The sequence below is a fragment of the Uranotaenia lowii genome, chromosome 2 (assembly GCF_029784155.1).
Source record: "Uranotaenia lowii strain MFRU-FL chromosome 2, ASM2978415v1, whole genome shotgun sequence".
Lineage (NCBI taxonomy): Eukaryota > Metazoa > Arthropoda > Insecta > Diptera > Culicidae > Uranotaenia > Uranotaenia lowii.
The window spans coordinates 380079264-380099530 of NC_073692.1; the positions used below are offsets into that span (position 1 = coordinate 380079264).

General features: G+C 34.4%; 1 protein-coding gene across 6 annotated transcripts in view; it reads left to right on the plus strand.

The window, feature by feature from the left end:
- Nucleotides 1–20267, plus strand: part of LOC129746765 (CD151 antigen-like) — a 238340-nt gene that overhangs the window by 16691 nt on the left and 201382 nt on the right. For 4 of the 6 annotated variants that reach the window (XM_055740639.1, XM_055740641.1, XM_055740644.1 and 1 more), the window contains exon 2: nt 1026–1338. The gene's annotated coding sequence lies outside the window, so the exon portion shown is untranslated. The remainder of the gene's footprint in view (nt 1–1025; nt 1339–20267) is intronic. The other 2 variants (XM_055740642.1, XM_055740643.1) reach the window with 1 other exon arrangement.

A 20267-nucleotide genomic window follows, 5' to 3' on the forward strand; every position in this document is an offset into this window, starting at 1 on the left:
GGATAACACTCTAGTTGCCTGGCTTAAATGAATGCAAATACACGGCCCAGTCATAACGTCATCTCGCCACCACTCGCTCGACAAATTCCGCAGCCCAGTCATTGTTTAAATATTTGCCAATTGAATATCAGCAAGGCTGAAGCTAGTGGTGTTGGTACTTTAGTAAAGATTGGAGCTATTGATTGTTGACCGTTTTGTTTAGAAACTAGTTGTATGAAAATTTATCAATAAGAAAATGAGAAAAATACTTAAAATTTCTAGCAACACTGTATTCGATAATAGAATAGCTTTAAGATGAATTACAAACATATGGATATTTCTAAAGTTCTAATTCTAGCCATTCTAATATGCAACTTGCAATGAGTTCTAAACACTGTGTCTTAATAGTTTGGAATTTTAATCTCGGCTACGATTGTGCAGAAAATGGGAGTTAGTGTTTGCTAATTTTAACGGGAATAAACTTTTGAAGCTATTTTTTTTAAATTAATAGGAAGGTGTTTAAGTGTCCGATCCAAAAAAAAAAATGTTGCACGCTCAAAAATGTAAATAAGTATCAGAACATGATCATAAATCAAATGAAAAATGAGTTGATAGCAGATTGTGAAGAGAACTAGAAACCTCGCCGCAACAACCCTGAGAATTTAAAACCAAACATGTTCATATCACTCCCCGAATCGATGTGAATAATTGAGTGAAATCAATCCGAGAACCGAGATCTCTACGTGAATGAATCCAATCACCACCTCACCCAACTGCCGCAAAATTTCATCAATCATCAGGTGCAAGAAGAAAAATTTGGGCTAACGTTTGATGTTCGTAGTGCTCATATTCATTGGTGAAAAATCGTTCTGAATCGATCTCCCGTCATACTTTGGGTGAAAAAAGGGAGGAAAATCATAAATTGGTGCAAATTATTGCCGCTTTTAATTGACGCTTGCCTTAAATCGATATTTGATGCAGGAGGGGTTGTGTGAGATTCTGTTCATCAAAGTGCTTAATTTATGCAATTTGTTGATTTTGTACAGCCCTGCGTGCAGTTTTGAATCCTGAAAATTACTGCCTATTTCGATTAGTGTTATCGTGTTGGGGTTTATCGCCCAGGATGTTAGCGAAAGTTGAAAATTCGATTTGTTGATACTGAATAGTGTTGTGAGTGTGAATAATGTGTGCCAGCCAGCCAGCCTTAATGAGGTTCATCAATGTTGTTGGTGGGAAAATGATGAAAAAACAAACCGAATTCAATGAAATTTAATGCAGAACCTAAATTAAGTGGGATGCAGCCTATTGTTGGATATTGAAAAATCGATTAAGGATATCGTGATACCCCGATAATTATAGGTGAGTAATAAGCTGACTAGGCGTTAATTAGTGGTGTTGGATGGAATATTTGCAATGGGAATAGAAATCAATTTAAGAGATATTTGAAGGGAAATTCAGTTGAATATTTTCAAATGATTGCACCAAGTTCAATGAAAAAAGAAATTTATTAGAAAACAAGAGATTGAAACCCATCACTTTTGAAATTTTGAATTTCTTTTAATTTTTGTAATTTCTGTAATTTTTATAATTTTTGTAATTTTCGTAATTTTTGTAATTTTTGTAATTTTTGTAAATTTTGTAATTTTTGTAATTTTTGTAATTTTTGTAATTTTTGTTATTTTTGTAATATCTGTAATTTTTGTAATTTTTGTAATTTTTGTCATTTTTGTAATTTTTGTAATTTTTGTAATTTTTGTAATTTTTGTAATTTTTATAATTTTTGTAATTTTTGTAATTTTTGTAATTTTTGTAATTTTTGTAATTTTTGTAATTTTTGTAATTTTTGTAATTTTTGTCATTTTTGTCATTTTTGTCATTTTTGTAATTTTTGTAATTTTGGTAATTTTTGTAATTTTTGTAATTTTTGTAATTTTTGTAATTTTTGTAATTTTTGTAATTTTTGTAATTTTTGTAATTTTTGTAATTTTTGTAATTTTTGTAATTTTTGTAATTTTTGTAATTTTTGTAATTTTTGTAATTTTTGTAATTTTTGTAATTTTTGTAATTTTTGTAATTTTTTGTAATTTTTGTAATTTTTGTAATTTTTGTAATTTTTGTAATTTTTGTAATTTTTGTAATTTTTGTAATTTTTGTAATTTTTGTAATTTTTGTAATTTTTGTAATTTTTGTAATTTTTGTAATTTTTGTAATTTTTGTAATTTTTGAAATTTTTGTAATTTTTGTAATTTTTGTAATTTTTGCAATTTTTGTAATTTTTCTTATTTTTGTCATTTTTGTGATTTTTGAAATTTTTGTAATGTTGGTAATTTTTGTAATTTTTGTAATTTTTGTAATTTTTGTAATTTTTGTAATTTTTGTAATTTTTGTAATTTTTGTAATTTTTGTAATTTTTGTAATTTTTGTAATTTTTGTAAATTTTGTAATTTTTGTAAATTTTGTTTTTTTTTTTTTGTCATTTTTGTCATTTTTGTCATTATTTGTCATTTTTGTCATTTTTGTAATTTTTGTCATTTTTGTCATTTTTGTCATTTTTGTCATTTTTGTCATTTTTGTCATTTTTGTCATTTTTGTCATTTTTGTCATTTTTGTCATTTTTGTCATTTTTGTCATTTTTGTCATTTTTGTCATTTTTGTCATTTTTGTCATTTTTGTCATTTTTGTCATTTTTGTCATTTTTGTCATTTTTGTCATTTTTGTCATTTTTGTCATTTTTGTCATTTTTGTCATTTTTGTCATTTTTGTCATTTTTGTCATTTTTGTCATTTTTGTCATTTTTGTCATTTTTGTCATTTTTGTCATTTTTGTCATTTTTGTCATTTTTGTCATTTTTGTCATTTTTGTCATTTTTGTCATTTTTGTCATTTTTGTCATTTTTGTCATTTTTGTCATTTTTGTCATTTTTGTCATTTTTGTCATTTTTGTCATTTTTGTCATTTTTGTCATTTTTGTCATTTTTGTCATTTTTGTCATTTTTGTCATTTTTGTCATTTTTGTCATTTTTGTCATTTTTGTCATTTTTGTCATTTTTGTCATTTTTGTCATTTTTGTCATTTTTGTCATTTTTGTCATTTTTGTCATTTTTGTCATTTTTGTCATTTTTGTCATTTTTGTCATTTTTGTCATTTTTGTCATTTTTGTCATTTTTGTCATTTTTGTCATTTTTGTCATTTTTATCATTTTTGTCATTTTTGTCATTTTTGTCATTTTTGTCATTTTTGTCATTTTTGTCATTTTTGTCATTTTTGTCATTTTTGTCATTTTTGTCATTTTTGTCATTTTTGTCATTTTTGTCATTTTTGTCATTTTTGTCATTTTTGTCTTTTTGTCATTTTTGTCATTTTTGTCATTTTTGTCATTTTTGTCATTTTTGTCATTTTTGTCATTTTTGTCATTTTTGTCATTTTTGTCATTTTTGTCATTTTTGTCATTTTTGTCATTTTTGTCATTTTTGTCATTTTTGTCATTTTTGTCATTTTTGTCATTTTTGTCATTTTTGTCATTTTTGTCATTTTTGTCATTTTTGTCATTTTTGTCATTTTGTCATTTTTGTAATTTTTGTCATTTTTGTCATTTTCTTATTTTTTTTCATTTTTGTCATTTTTGTCGTTTTTTTTTTGTTTTTTGTCATTTTTGTCATTTTGTCATTTTTGTAATTTTTGTCATTTTTGTCATTTTCTTATTTTTTTTTTCATTTTTGTCATTTTTGTCGTTTTTTTTTTGTTTTTTGTCATTTTTGTCATTTTCATCATTTTTTTTTGTATTTTTGTCATTTTTTATTTTTGTTAAATGATTTTTTATCGACAACTTCAGAATAAATGATTGTATATTGTTTTGGAAAATTAACAAAAACAATGGAGTTTCTTAATGTTAATCTATCTAGGTGGAAGATTGATGAAGCAGATTGGCAACAGTATCAATTGTCACTTAATTTTTCACGAGTTGAAGATGCCCTGGAGCAAATAAAAATCATTTCTCAGTCTATACTAGAAGCCGCTCAAACTTCAATACCTAGGACAGGAAAAGTGCGAAATAAAAAATGTGTTCCATGGTGGAATGATCAAGTGGCAGAAGCTGTTAAAAAACGGAGAAAAGCTTTGAGAAAGTTGAAATCGAACAAATCAATTGAAACGCATGAGCTCCTGAAAGAATCTTTTAAAACAGCACACATTGAATCAAAACGAATAGTTGTAGAGGCCAAAAGAGCAAGTTGGGTAAAGCTAGCAAATACATTTTCTATTGAGACCCCTTTAAAAGAAATGTGGAACAAATACAGGCAAATTCAGGGAAAAACTAGAAATGCAAGAATAAATGCAATAACTTATGACAACCGAACAGTGAAAGACCCTCGAAACATTGCTGAGCACCTAGGAGACGCATTCAAAAAAGTGTCAAGCAATGATTCGTATGATCAAGAATTTAAAAATTACAAAAACGACACCGAACAAACTTCATTTGATATAGAAGATGAGCAGATTGCCGAATATAACATACCTTTTAGTATGTACGAGCTGATGGAAGCATTAGAAGGACTCAAAGGATCATCACCTGGCCCTGATGATATCCACTACTCTATGATTTCGAACCTACCGCTGGATGGCAGAACCTTACTACTTGATGCATATAACCAATTATGGTCTAAATCGGTTTATCCTGAAGAATGGACGAAAGCTTTAGTGATTCCCATATTCAAAGGAAAAGGACAAAGAACAGATCCCCTGAATTATCGTCCTATCTATCTTAATAGTTGCCTGGGGAAAATTCTAGAAAGAATGATCAACAACAGATTAATGCACGTAATAGAACAAAACAATTTTCTACATGAGCACCAATATGCGTTCCGGAAAGGAAAAAGCACTATGGATCATCTTTATCACCTAGAAGCTGACATCCGAGAAGCATTCCAAAAAAATCATATAGCACAAGTGGTATTCCTAGATATCAGTAAAGCATATGATACTACCTGGCGAAGACTTTGCTTAGACACATTGAAAAGGTGGAATATACAAGGAAGGATGATTAAATTTTTGCAAGAAATGCTGAAAAGAAAAACCTTCAGAGTGATGGCTAACGGGGCATGTTCTAGTGAAAAAGAAATGGAGACTGGTTTGTGTCAGGGATCCGTACTTAGTGTCACGTTATTTCTTGTAGCAATAAATTCCCTTATGGATTTTTTGCCTGCCAATGTCAAGAGTTTGATCTATGCTGATGACGTTAGTTTATTGGTTACTGGTGAAAATGCAAAGGAAACCGAAATTCAACTACAAATAGCTATGGATAGCATTACAAACTGGGAGAAGAAAACTGGTTTTAAAATATCAGCTGCTAAAAGTGCCTCAGTAATTTTCAGAAAACCTCGCTCAAGAAAACAATGCAACCAGAATACGTTAAATTTGAATGGAGTTGTCATCCCTCGAAAAACCAGCCATCGATGCTTGGGAGTTGTCTTAGATCAGCATCTCAAATTTCGTATGCATGTACAAGAAATCAAAGCTTCTTGTGAGCAGCGAATAAAGTTTTTACGAAGCATTTCATCGACGAATTGGGGAGGAGATCGGAATACCCTGATCAAGTTATACAAAGCAACTATTCTAGAAAAAATGTTATATGCTGCACCACTGTTATCAGACCTGGATAACAAAAATCTCAAAGTGTTGGAAACGACACATAACTCAGGACTCCGACAGATAATTGGTGCTTTTAGGACAAGTCCAATTGCCAGTCTTCACGCGGAAACCGGTATTCCTAGCTTGAAAACTCTTATCAAACAAAGAACAGCAATGTTTGTAGCCCGCATAGTTGCTATGAAGGAGCATGACAACGAATCAGATGAAAGTAGTGAAATCTCAACCGATTTGTGGAGTAGTAGTTCATCAGAAGCAAATGAAAGTTCCGGAGAATGTTGGGGTCAACAAGAACGCCAAAATGTTAATTCTATCCTTTCTAGAGGTACAGAATTTATGAATGATCTCCGGATTGCAGTACCAGAAATGTCAATCTTTATAAGACCTGAAAGCTGTCCATGGAAACGTACAAAAATACATATAGATAAAAGTTTGCACTTGCACATCAAGAAAGGGAAAAGTGTCAATGAAATTCGACAACTTTTCACGCAGCTGAAAAATACTTCATTCAGAATTCATAAAGCCATATATACAGATGGCTCAAAACAGGATTCCAGATGTGGTTTCAGTGTAGTATGTGATCAAATTGTGATAAAAAAGCGAATAAACAACACTTCTAGTATATTCGCAGCGGAGAGCAGAGCGGTAGAATGTGCTCTTGAGTGGATTGGGGAACAAAATAGTGTAGGCGCTTATGTGATTTGTACAGACTCGATGAGTGTTATAAATAGTCTAGAAAAATATAAAATCAAGTCCAAATGGAAAGACAAGATTCAGAGGATGTGCTATGAATACTCTAGAGCTGGTAATCAAGTTTGTTTCTGCTGGATCCCTAGTCACTCAGGAATAGTTGGCAATGAAAGAGCTGACCAGGAAGCGCGAAATGCATTGGAATTGCCCGAAGAACATCAGGGAATAGTTGAATATAAAGAATTCGTGAAAGTAATCAAAATGCAGGTACTCTATAAATGGCAAGCTGAATGGCATAACACTTCGAATAACAAACTGCGAGAAATTAAGAATGTTGTAACACCGTTCAAATCAGTATTCTTAGGCAATCGGCGAGAAGATGTTGTTCTTGCTCGACTTCGGATTGGACATACACTTTTGACACATCGATATCTGCTGGACCGTACAGAGAGGCCTATTTGTGAGAGATGCAATGCAACCTTAACTGTTAAACATATAATTGAAAATTGTGAAGTACTAAACCAAGATCGGATGGATATAGGAGTATCACCGAACCTAAGAGAAGCTTTTGCAGATGATAAGGATAGGGCGCTAAAAATGCTAGATTTTCTCAAAAGGATAGGAATATTTGACAAAATTTAATATGTATTAGCATTTAAGGCATATGTTTAAGTCATGTTAATTTCTTATTATTTTATCATTTTTTTTCCAGACCCGAATGTAAAACAAAGGGTCTTTAAATAAATAAAAAAAAAAAAATAATGTTAATCTATGTTTTTACACATTCATCCTGAATTCAAATGTTAACGAAATTTTGAAGAATTTTCGATTTATTGATTTTCAATTATCGATTGGACCTTCAACCGGTTCCATTGGAAATAACTGCAACAAGATACAAATCCATTCATCATTCGTCTGAAGTGGTGTGTGAAATACGCCCACTCATCAATGCAGCGCTGCGATAAACTATGCCGATTGAACCGAATAACTGGTTTCAAATTGTCGACGGCAAAATCCAATCCATTGCGGAGTTCCGCACCTTCAAAGATTTGAACACGTGCCTCGGAGCGAATAAGTAAATAAACGTCTCGACTCACCCCGCTTGTGTCTTAAACGCCAAAAATCTTAAACACACACACAAAATACGTTCCCCAAACTATGTTCCTCATTTTATGCTGCTTGGCGAACTGGGAGAACTGTTTCGCGTTGTGCCTTCCTTTAGCTCATTTGATTTTCATGGCCTGGAGCATATTGCAGATTATTGCAACATACAAACGCGTCTTCGCCGTCTTGCGTCGGTGGCGGCTGCTGTCGAAGTTTATGGAAAATGTATCGGTTTTCATCCAACCAAGAGTGGTGAAATGTGTGTTTTACTCATGCGTTTCAAGACGATTTATCGCAAACAGAAACTCAATTGTCTTCTGCCTTTGAAGTTACCATCTGGTTCCTTTCCATGCGTTGGATGATTTGCGATTCGTCGATATTTTTTCAAGCTGAATATCTGTTTTTGTAGATCAGAAACAGTAAAATTGTAGATTTTTTTTAAACTTGAAATGAAGGTTATCCCATCACATTTTTTCCGATTTTTTCATCTTTTTAGCATCATTATGGCATTCGCGACCGCGAGCTTATATCATCGTTGCAGTAGGTAAACTGCTATTAAAAAACTTATCCTGTACAACTGTGTTTGATCTTTACGCTCGAGCTCGATCTCACGTACATCGGCTCAGGAAGCAACTGACTTGCCAACAGAGTTATATCACGGGCTCTTTAAAATTCTTTAAAAAATGGTTATTATTTTATTTATTCGTTCACTTTTAGGTTTAAATCTGTATTGAATCAACTGAGCATAAAAAATTAAGAGACATATCTGGGCTTATGATATCGCTCAATTGGCAAGCCAGTTACTTCCTGAGCCGATGTTCGTTAGTTCGAGCCCAAGATCGATCACAGTTGTACCGGATAAGTTATTCAATGACTGTCCGCCAACTGCATGGTTGGAATAAGTCGTGAATGACATAAAGATGTTAAAATGGTTATAATCGAGACAAAAAAAAAGAGACATATCAAAATTTGACTCTCATCGAAAAATTACTTTTCCTTTGAAAAGATGGGAACTTTTGATTCAATTCTCGAATTTTGTAAATGCATTGGAAAATTAATTTTAATAAAATTCTTTAGCTGTAAAATCGATTACCTCGAGCCAAATAATAGACAAAGATACAAATGATATAGGACCCCCTTCAAAAGGGATCGTCTCCAAATTGGATTGTATTTTAAATACAAGTTCTCTTAATAAGCTACCGTTCAAATTTCAGCTTGTCAGCTCGCACAGTGGTATCGTGTTTTAGTGAATAATAAACGTTTTTTAATACCCACTGATTTTATTTTATACTACTTGCTGTTCTGCACTCTTTTGAGAAATGATGAAAATAAGCGCTTGATATGGTAATTGTACATATTTTAATTGGAACTTTGAGATAGAAATCATATTATGTTTAAAAATTTGACAAATGTAACAAAAAGACAATTACAACAGCTTGAAAAAACTTGTTCCTTAGAATTGAATAACAGTAAAAAAAAAACAATTGATTTTTTGTTTAATTCGTTCAAAAAATTAATTAAAATTTTTCCATAAATTTCACCAGGGGTTGCCCAGAACTTCATTAATTTATTCAAAAATTATATCAACACTTCCTTTAAGAAGCTTTCACATCGAATAACTAGACCTCGCAAAATAAAGTAAGTAGGATGAATGATCTTGAACGGAACTAGTCGAAATCTGATCTTGAGTTTTTAAAGGTAAAATATGATCTTGAGCGGAACTACTAGCTTTTAAAATAAACCGCTATTTGTGCTGCCTTACGCCTTTTATCTCACACGCAGTTTTACCCCTGAATGTATGCTTCACCTTTGTATTTTCTTATGGTATCAGTACGATATATTAATAAACAAAAATAAAAATTATTTTCCACACCAATTCCTTCAATTATACAAAAGTAATAATACATTTTAATACATAACGATACAACTGGTGGCCTGGTTTTGAAAACCTATCCGATTCCCTTGCGTTTGATGTTTGCATTTGAGCTCGAACTCATGGAAATCTGTTTGGAAGTGATTGTTTTATCAATTGAGCTAAATACCTCGTGTTTACAAAATTTTTCAATATAAAAAATATAAGCATGATTCATAAGAAACTGGAAGTTATATAAAAAACATTATTCTTTAAATGAGTTGTTTAGAGCAAGGTTGCCGAAATCAAAGAAAATCTGTAATTTGACAGAATTTTGAGCAAATTGTTATCACAGATTCTGTGTCATAGGTTTCACCGATTATTTTTAATTTTGAACGGATTTCCAAAATTTTAATTTTTTTTGCTTATATAAAATTTATATTTAGAAATGAAAGAATTAGAAAAGTATGATAAAATTTTTAACATTAACAGATTTTTCCCTACTTAAATATATAAAAAACCCAATTTATCATGAATTTTCTAAAATTAAAGCAAATTGCAATACAGAAAAATATCACAGAATGTTTGGATAAAATCACAAAAAATCGGATTTTTATTATCAAATTCATCTTGATTTAGAGCAATGTACAGTTTTTTGTGCAAAATCTGTAATTAAAGGAATACTTTTGTATTACTGTCTTGGTCGTTGCCTTCAAAAGTTATTCGGGGCAATATGACCCTAAATGCGTTAATTTGAATAATCATTCAAGTATACTGAAGAATTGAATTTTTTAGATAATAAAAACAAAAATTTGAGTTTAGAGAATCGATTCTTTAAAAATAAGATACAGCGAATCAAAGTGATAATTGGATATCTCTTTTAAAGTATGAAATATAATTGAGCGAATATTTTGCGAACTACTTTGGAAGGCTAAATTTCTGTTGTTTTCATAAAACATTAATTTTTTAACTTGAAAATCTTTACAGATAAAATTTATTTAACTTAACAAAGTTACACAAAGAATAGCTATGAGAGCTATTGAAGATGTTGACAATACAAAATGGTTTCAAACTTTACAAAATATTTAAAAATAATTGACTTTTTGAATCTGGCTTAAATCTTTAAAATTTAAAGGATTAACTAATCAAGACCTTGAGAATTTTTTTTTATCATAACTTAGGGAAAGACATTATGGGAATTATAATCTATGCATTTATACCCTTCGATAGACTTTTTTCGATGTACATTTTAACTGAACCGTATTTTTCTACTCAATCTTAATACTCCAGATATTTAAAAAAAACTTAATACCACTGATCGGGAAACAATAGAAACTAACTTATTTACAAAACATTTATTTAGTTTTTTAATATTGTATTTAATAGACATTTTCAATTTTTTCTACAAGACCTATTGAATGGAAAGACCTTTTATTTTTTTTTATTTCAAGTATTTTCAGTAAGGATCTTTTTGGGGTTGATTGTTTGTTGCTTTCAAAAGAAATTGAAATTGTTTTTAAGTTTTTTTTCAATGTCTGAAAAGTACTTTTTATACAGGTTTTTTTTTAAATTGAAAGTATTTCAGAGGTTTCAATTTTCTTTTAAATTTATAACCATTTTCATTTTAAAAAAATTAAATTAATTCCGAGGGTTTTCAAAACTCGTTGAAAGCACTACGAGATTTGTGGCACATCTGAAAAAGGCACGACTCGTTTTCAAACCGAACCAACAGACGCTCTTACACCTGTGATACCGATCGTGTGATAGATTTGTTTGCCAACCACCTTTGGGGTATAATAGTTTATCTCGATTTCTGCAAAAAAGTAAAAATTCAAAAATAAGAAAAATACATAAATAGAGATAAAGATGAATAATAAAGCTGTTCATAAACCTGATTGCAATTGACGTATGTTATTGTGTATTGCTCTGGAATAGTTAAGATAAAAAATTGAAATGATCACATTAGCTCAAAAATAATACCCTATATTGACGCATCAAAGAAATTCAATTATATAAGGAAATTGATTTTTTAGTAATGAAATTAAAAATTTAGTGGTTTTATTTGAACAAATTGTTTAAAAAAAATAAATGCAGATCCCACATTTAACAGTAGGCTTCCATTAGTAGAACGAGTAACTGAAAAAAAGTTTAATTTCATGATAAACACAAAAACCATGCCTCACAAAAAGTTGATAAACTTCATCATTAGAAATTATAAGCAAATACTTTTTGTTTTTCTCAAAAGTTGAAACTTAGTTCTTTATTTCAATATGTAGCTCGACGCGTAATTTTGCTAAAAAACTTTACTTAAAGATGTTTGAAATTGCTGAAAATCTGTGATTTTTAATGTCAAATTTTTCTTGCTATAACTAGGACAATAGATTTTGTAAATTGAATATGTTCAAAGATAAAAAAAAAATGATGCAATTTAAATAAAATAATAATGATGTATTTGGTTAACGTTTATCTTGAACAGATTATTTTCTACAGAGCGATTAAGATCTCTCTTATTATTTCCTCATTTTTCAAAAATTAATTACCCTAACTTCCCCTACTAAGTAAATTACTCAAATAATCAAATTTTTGTTAGATTTGATAGATTTGATAGGTTAGAGATGGGCTATCAATCTCGTTTCTGCCCCGTTCTGCCCCACAGTGCGCCGGTTGCATCGGTTCCATCTTCTGTATCGTTCCATGGACGATTCCGATTAATATCAGTGATTCAGCTGATTAATTTGCTGAACTCTTCAGCAATGTTTATAGTTCCTTATCTCCTGACCGCGCTGATACTTATATTTTGGAAACCCACCAAACTATGACGTCAGACCACTGATGAACTGGGCACTGGGCAACACTGGGCTTTCCTTCCATTAGCCTCCATCTCAATAGTTAGTGATTATACCGTTGATAGTAATAGCGCTAGTGGAATAGAATATTCTCACACGGGAGCCTATGGCTCGGGAATGATGAGCTAGATGTCGCCCAAAGCTCTGGGTGATTAAATTTTCTTTAATTTGCTTAGGGGTTTATATCAGATCAGGTTGTAAACGTTCTCAATATGCTCGGATTCATCATTTCGAGAATATTGGTGAACTGGCAGCAAAATACAGACTTCTTAGAATCTAGTACTTAACCTTTCTTTGTCGGTAGAACGTCAGAAGTCGGAAGTCCGGGCCTCCAAAGTGAAATTTAGGACTAGCAAGGTAATAGCTGTTTTGCTGCTTTTTCATATTTTCAACAGATCGATCTCAGAAGGTGATTTCAAACTCATCCTGTGGAGAATTACCGGCCAATCTCAATTCTCTGCTGTTTTTTGAAAGTGCTCTATTCAGCAGCTACTATAATATTTGCCAATGTCCAGCACAGAAAAGATCAACGCATGCTGCAACCGATAAAAAAAACTACAGGTTGACTCAACTTTCTTAAAGCCTTCGATAAAGTGCCTCATATGGTCGAGATCGAAAAACTTAAGCGCTATAGTTTTCCAGAATGGCAATTAGATGGTTCAATCGTCATAAACATTCGTGGATTTCATTCTACTATGTTTTATATGCCGTCTTGTGTTTCATTGGGAAATCACTTAGGACAGCTTATCTTCATGATTTTTATAAACAACGTAGCAACTTTTCTTCATCCGCCAAAACTACAGTTTGCAGATGATTTGAAAATCTACCGGATCGTTGACTCGAGCGTAAACTGTGCTTCTAGAAGCAATCAATAAATAGACTGCTCGCATGGAGTGGAAAAAACGGGATGGAAGAAAACGCCGATAAGTGCAAGTGTTTTAGCTTTTTGAGAACCAGAACGTAATTGGTCTTTCACGCTTTGGATTGCACTTCGCTTGGAAGATTTGTCACAATTAATAAACTTTCATAAGTATAGGATCGATAAATATGGATCTAGGAGTAACACTTCATCAAAACCTCTCGTTTCATCGGAAAATCACGACAAAAACTGCAAAAGCCTTCGCCTCGTTTGGATTCCTAAGATGAAATATAGACTGTTTCAGAAATTTTAAGCACACTTTCAAAATAATAAAAAAAAGTTGTTTTATCAAATTTTATTTATTTTATTTGGCACACTGTATCATTATTTGTGTCCTACCCAACACTGTACTCTTATTTGATAAAAATCTTTGATAATAAGCCAGAACCTTTTTCCTCATATGATTCTGCACAGTTTCAGTACTACCATTTTCACCACTTTTGACCAATCCTTTGTAAATTTTCCGATGTCATCAGCTGGTTTTATGTATTTTCGTAGCTTTGATTTGGTTTAAGCCCAATAAGTTTCGATTAGCCGTGCCTTGAGGCAATTTGACGTATTCATGTTTTTTTCACAAAACAGACGTTTTGGCTATTGTACCACCCTAGTGTGTCTTTGGCGTAATGACATAATGCCAAATCGGGACAAAATATGGCGGATCCATCATGCTGCTTAATCATCGGCAATAAACGCTTCTGGAGGAATTTCTTGATATAGTTCTGGGTGTTACTTGTTTCCGATGTGACGTACGGGCTAGAAATTTAGCCGCACTCGCAAATTGCCTGCTAAACCATCACCTTATTGTCAAATTTTTCGGTGGAAATGGCCTTCTCCGTTTTGGAGATTTCCTTGTCCTTGCGTAAAGTGAAGTAATGTGGCCCAGGAAGGGTTTTATAGTCCAATTTATTTTTTTTTAACGAACACAAACCCATACAGGATCTCCCTTGATGTTTCCTGTATGAGACTACTTTTCAACACTAATCGTACATCTTTCGAGAATATGAAGACTAGCATCTTACAAATGCTAAAACCACCAACCCACAGAAATTGCGGGATTTGATCTCATGACCGCTGGCTTAGAAGACTTGAAGGCTATCCTCTACACCACGGGCTGCGTTTTGCAAAATATTGAATCATACGTTCCTTAGCTAACAATAATTCTCATTTACACATAAGTTAATTTAAATAATCGGTCTGAATGACAGCAGTCAATATCTTGAATAAGTAAATATTAATAAATAAATTGAAATTTGAATACATAAATAAAGTGAATTGGTTGTCTAGACTAAGATCATAATGGTAAAGTATAATGTAAGCTGGCGTGTTCAAGGTTAATGAAACCCTGAATGGTTTATCAATTTAAAGTTATTTTCAAATAAAATTTTATGTTACTTCTCTTAGAATCAATAATGTTTTCCACAAAATAAGTGCAAAATCAATTCAACAATCAGTTGCCAGTCAACACCTGAAAAACGACCAAAACTCCTGAACAAGTTGATCGTATTTTTCCCAGGAAACAAGAAAGGCTCAAGTGTTACGGCACTATTTGCTTTTTACTTTCAGAACAAGTTCCGTGGACTCGGGGGGAAAATATGGAAAAATAAGTTTCACCAACCAGCAGCCAGAAGCAGCCGCTGCAGTCAAAAGTTCTTCCGCAGCAGTTTGCCGGCAGACCGCGAGACAGCGAAAGGAAAGGCTTAACCTTTTTAGGGGAGAATCATTTCCGGCTGGTTTTTACACTTTTTCTTCGCTTCGTTCCCTCCCTGCTCGTTTACCAACTGGTATAAAGTACTCAATTTGGGAAACCGGGTATCAATGCACCGCGCTATCGCCATAAATCAAACTTGTCCGAACAGTTTCATTCAACTTTTCACCGGTTGCACATTATGTTGGCAATCCATTTCTGTTAAGTAGGTAACTTCAATTTGCGACACGATGATGGTGAAAAGTGAAATGAACCGGCATGAAATTGTTACGTTCGATTTTGATTTAATTTGGAATTGGATAGGTTCATATCAAATTTTATAAGGGATTTCTGTGTTATTTGAGACAACATTTCGTGCCATGATGGTGATATTTTTGAATCTTTTTAAATCATATTCATGAAATTTTTGGGATAAACCTGTGCAATTCTTGATTCATTAATGTTGAACCATTTTGATGATTTTTTAAACTTTGACAATTATAAAAGTTTTGACAATTTCGAAACTTTTGAAAGTTTTGACAATTTTGACAATATTGACAATTTTGACAATTTTGACAATTTTGACAATTTTGACAATTTTTACAATTTTAACAAGTTTGACAATTTTGACAATTTTGACAATTTGACAATTTTGACAATTTTGACAATTTTGACAATTTTGACAATTTTGATAATTTTGGCAATTTTGACCATTTTGACAATTTTGACAAGTTTGACAATTTTGACAATTTTGACAATTTTGACAATTTTGACAATTTTGACAATTTTGACAATTTTGACAATTTTGACAATTTTGACAATTTTGACAATTTTGACAATTTTGACAATTTTGACAATTTTGACAATTTTGACAATTTTGACAATTTTGACAATTTTGACAATTTTGACAATTTTGACAATTTTGACAATTTTGACAATTTTTACAATTTTGACAATTTTGACAATTTTTACAATTTTGACAATTTTGACAATTTTGACAATTTTGACAATTTTGACAATTTTGACAGTATTGACAATTTCGCCAGTTTTGGCAGTTTTGATTTTTTAGATGGCAGATGGAATTCAAGAAGTATGTCATTTTTTCGTAGAAATAATTTATTTGAACATAATTATTTATTTCAACGAAGCCGATCCATATTTTCAATCTATACTGTTTAATGGTAGGAACATTAGTCCATTACTTCATTTGCGCCTCGCTTCTCCTTCCATAAACTGTTGAGAACATCCTTTCATCAATACAGTAGCATAATGCGGAATATTGGGGAGCAGTTAATGTATCGCCATCAAAAACACTATCGTTGGACTTGGCCACAGCGAAAGGCCCCATCATAAATTTCTCATCGAGAGGGTGCATCAACAAGCGCCATCCCTCAGGTTTCCTCCCACAGGGCGAATCTTGTTTAATTCTTCAGATAACTTCGTATATTTTTGCCGCATCCCAAAACTGGCTGATCGATTACCGCCCAGGTTGAGCGCACAGAGTAATTACAACGATGTGCGTCCCCCCCTTTGGCGTATCGCGTTTTCCAATTTGATGGATCGGTTTTACGTGATACCTATACGCTTCAGACCCCTTTACGAATGTGATCGTCGTCGTCCTTGGCAGGTTTCGGAAATAATGGCTCTCCTGAGTATCGGAATGATGTTGTTCCAGTGCCAAACAACAGCAACCAGAACTTCCCGGTCCCGGTGTTCATAATTTTGTCCCAAACCATCCGATGAGAAAGTACAGCTCATGTGTCAGATGACGGGAGGGAACCCGAGCGAAGTTGTGATTAAAATTTGTTAGTTTTTTTTTTTAGAAAACTTACATTTTTTTAGAATATTTGTTTTTTTGTTGAAACACACTGTTGAGTACATTTTCTGACTTTGAATGTTCCTTTTTTTCCTATCTTTGAATTTAACATATTATGGGCTCAGATAAAGAAAGCAATGGATGAATGGGAAAGATTTCATTATTGAATTTAGAAAACCGACAAGACCGACCGTTTTTTGGGAAACCGACTTCGGGAAAATAAGTTCCATAATGTCGAGTTAAGTGCCCCAAATGACCCGACTGTTAAAAAAGTTATGTGCTGCAGGCTAAAATTGATCCTTGGCGCAGTAAAAGATCTCATACCAAATATGGGCCAGAGCGGTAGGGGTAACTCAACTAACGCGGATTACCTTTGGTGATTTTTGAAATCCTAATGTCGATTTTTGTTATCTAGGTCAGCACAAGATTTCAACGTTTTATGCTTTTTGAGTTATTCGGCATCAAAATTGAAATTTCGATTTTTCGGATTTCCTTCGGTCCCAAATTACGTGATTTTATAGGGTAAAAAATCGAAACTTTGTGCGCTTGGACGCACCTCTTAATCAAGTCCGATTGAGCGAAAATTTTGCATAGGTCAGATTTTTGGGCCAATCTAAAAAATGTATTTGGACTCTAAATTTCGAAAAAAAAAAACTGGTTGGGCAAGATTTAAAACATACTTTGATCCCGAAAACTGATTGAATTCAGAATTAGAAATGAGAAGTGGTCATCGACAAAAAGCAATTGCTAGTGTAATAGATTATATGTTAACGACTAGTCGAAGAAAGGAAATAAAGATTATCTCTTTTCTACCACTGAAACCTGCGATTTCAACAGTTTATGCGTCCAGATACGTCAGGAATCCTGACTCAGGATTTTGGTAAAACGAGTATGTGAGAGGGGTAGACTGGGGTATATATAAATTTTAGATGTGTTGAAAAGCTGCGACGTGTAGGATAGTCCTGTGAGATGTGAATTTATCACAGTGTACATCAGATACGGGATAGATTTATAGCTGTGTGGTGGTATTTAGATACCACTGCAAGGTATTTAGATACCACTGAGGAACAAAACGATGAAATGTGATGAAAAGTTTTTCAAATTAAAATTACCCTTCGGCTAGTTTTCAACATCTTTCACCTTATTCTTATCTTCTATCCGTCTATATTCTTTCAATTTTTAAATATTCTTTCTCAAAGAATATCAAATTTCACCGATATAGCCGATAAAATAATTTTATTTATTTCCCCCTTCTGGATTTTTGATAATTTCGAAGGTGGGGTGACAAAAGAAGAAGTTGATATTTGTCCATGGGCGCAACTGGTCGACTCTAGATACTATGTACCCCTGCGCCATAAAGTCCACCTGGGGTCTCTGGTCATAATTCCCATCTGGACTTTCAACGAAGGCTATACCCGTGATGAGAGACCAAGTCCGCACTTAAGCGCTCATCGGCTAACTCAATTTCAAGTCAAAACTCCAACAACATCCAGTTACAATTCAAGACTAAGGACCTCTCTTCTGACGACTCGAAGTCCGGCCTTTACTCTTAACTCGACGCTCGCTTGGTTTTCAAGACTATCGTGCGCTCCACCCCGGTTCGAGACCACTGCTAGAGACCAATGGCCTCTCCTCTAACGACTTTAGATCCTGGCTCCGCTTGGTTTGGCTCGAGGCTCTTTCTTTTTGCCCGTCCGAGTGCCGGTCGAGAGCAGCTTATCCTGGACACGCGTCTGTCACAGCACATGTCAAGGGCTTTACGAAACTATTCGGATGATTCTCGGCAAAGACGTCATCCTGCACCGACTCGAGTGAATCACCCGCCGACGACGTGAAGTCACTCTACCCGAGAGTATTCCGCGGCGTGAATACTCTTTACCCTGCGAGTTCGACTGCTAAGAAGGTAAAGTCTTATCCCCGCAGGTTCTACTCGGATACTCCGAGGCGGTGGAGGTATCCTGCACAACGTTCCGAATGTATCTAACAGCTCGGCATACTCAAAAGGTGCTTTACTGTTAGGTTCGGACGCACACAACTCAGATGCTCCCCGATGAAGGAGTCACCCTACACCGGCCACGGACTGGTGCTGATTCCAACTTCTCTGCAAGGCTGACCACGCGCCAAGTATTGGCATCCTCACACATCCTCCTCACGATGTTGTCGGCTGTCGTGTCTGGTCCGCAGGCGGCAACCTCAGGCAGTTGAATACTATGTGCTCTGATGTCTCAACTGTGTCACCGCAAGTTGGGTGGAATTGCGAGTCCACGTGTCCAAATCGATGGTGGTACTGCATGAAGCATCCGTGACCAGTCAAGAACTGCGCTTTGCAGAAATCCATCTCTCCATGTCTCTGATCCATCCCAAATTCGACGTTAGAGATCAAGCGATGGGTCCACCGGCCGTGTTCCGAGCTAAGACGAGCCAACCTAGGGGGGGGGGGGAGGGGGGGCAGCCAGGGCAGAGGCCAGGTCGCGAACAATCCACGGCCAGGCAGGAGGCATAACCATAATTCGAGGTGGTTCGTAGATCGATAGGGCTACGCTCGGTGCCGTCACGAGCCACGTTGTGGTTAACAAGCATGAGCTCACGACTAACGCATGGGAGGAGTCCCAGGATCCAAAACAGGGATGGTTCAGCGCAAAGGTCGGTAGGTCCACCCCGAAACAATTGGGTGGATCTGATAGCTGATAGGGTTACTCTCGTACTTTGTCACGGGTCACACTACAGTTAGCAGCGTGAGTTTATTTCTGATGGCTGGGAGGAGGACTTTCGGGATCTGTAACCAGGATTTGCCAGGTTTGAATGCTCCAGAATGCTGCGATCAGTGCGTGTGAGCCCATCTAAGGCTACTGTATGATTTTTCTGTGGCTTTAGAGGAGATGTTTTGGACAACGACGGGTAGTTTCCAGATATGCTTTGCGTTTGCATGCTGAAGTTATCGGCCATCAGAATCAACGAAAGATTCGATTCGTAATCGATTCAAGTGCCTGTCAGCAAATGGTGCGAGACGAGAGCGACTGCAGGAATAGCGATGACGACGATGATGGTGGTAGTCAAGGCTCCGTCAAACCGAGACCGGCTAAGAGCCGCAGACGACGAATCAGAGAAGCTTCTCATCGCTACAGAGATACGGATACTAATGCTACTTCAAATAAACAGCAAGCTTAGGCGCCGGCACCAATTGGTTTTCTGGAATACCAACAAGGAAGTGGCAGTCCCGAAGAGAACGAAACTTGGTCTGGACGAAGCTGTGCGATGATGAGGTTAACGCTGAGCAGCCATTCAACGATTTAATCGATTGTTTGCAGCAATCTTCAAGATCGAATATCACTGCTGCGGTTAGCGCACTTAGTAAATACCAGGTTGGCCTGACGGATTGGCAGCAAGGCCATCCAAAGGGAGAAAGATGTGTGAGTTGAGAATGAATTGCTTATCCCAAACTGCACTCTATTGGGCCTTGCACAAAATTGTTTTACTGAACCAAGCCAGCGATCATAGAACTCAAAATGTACTAATTAAAAAATAATAATAATAATAATAAATAACATCAATGTTTAAGAACTGCTGTTGAAGCATTTTTTACGGACAGCTATTAAAAGATATGGTGAACATTGTACATTAAAAGAAGAACCTAGGATTGGACGAAAATCTGGTCCTGTGAGTCCTGCTATCGACAAAAAGGTCAGGGATGCCTACACACAGGAACAATCGGCTTCCGTTTGGGATGTGGCGAGA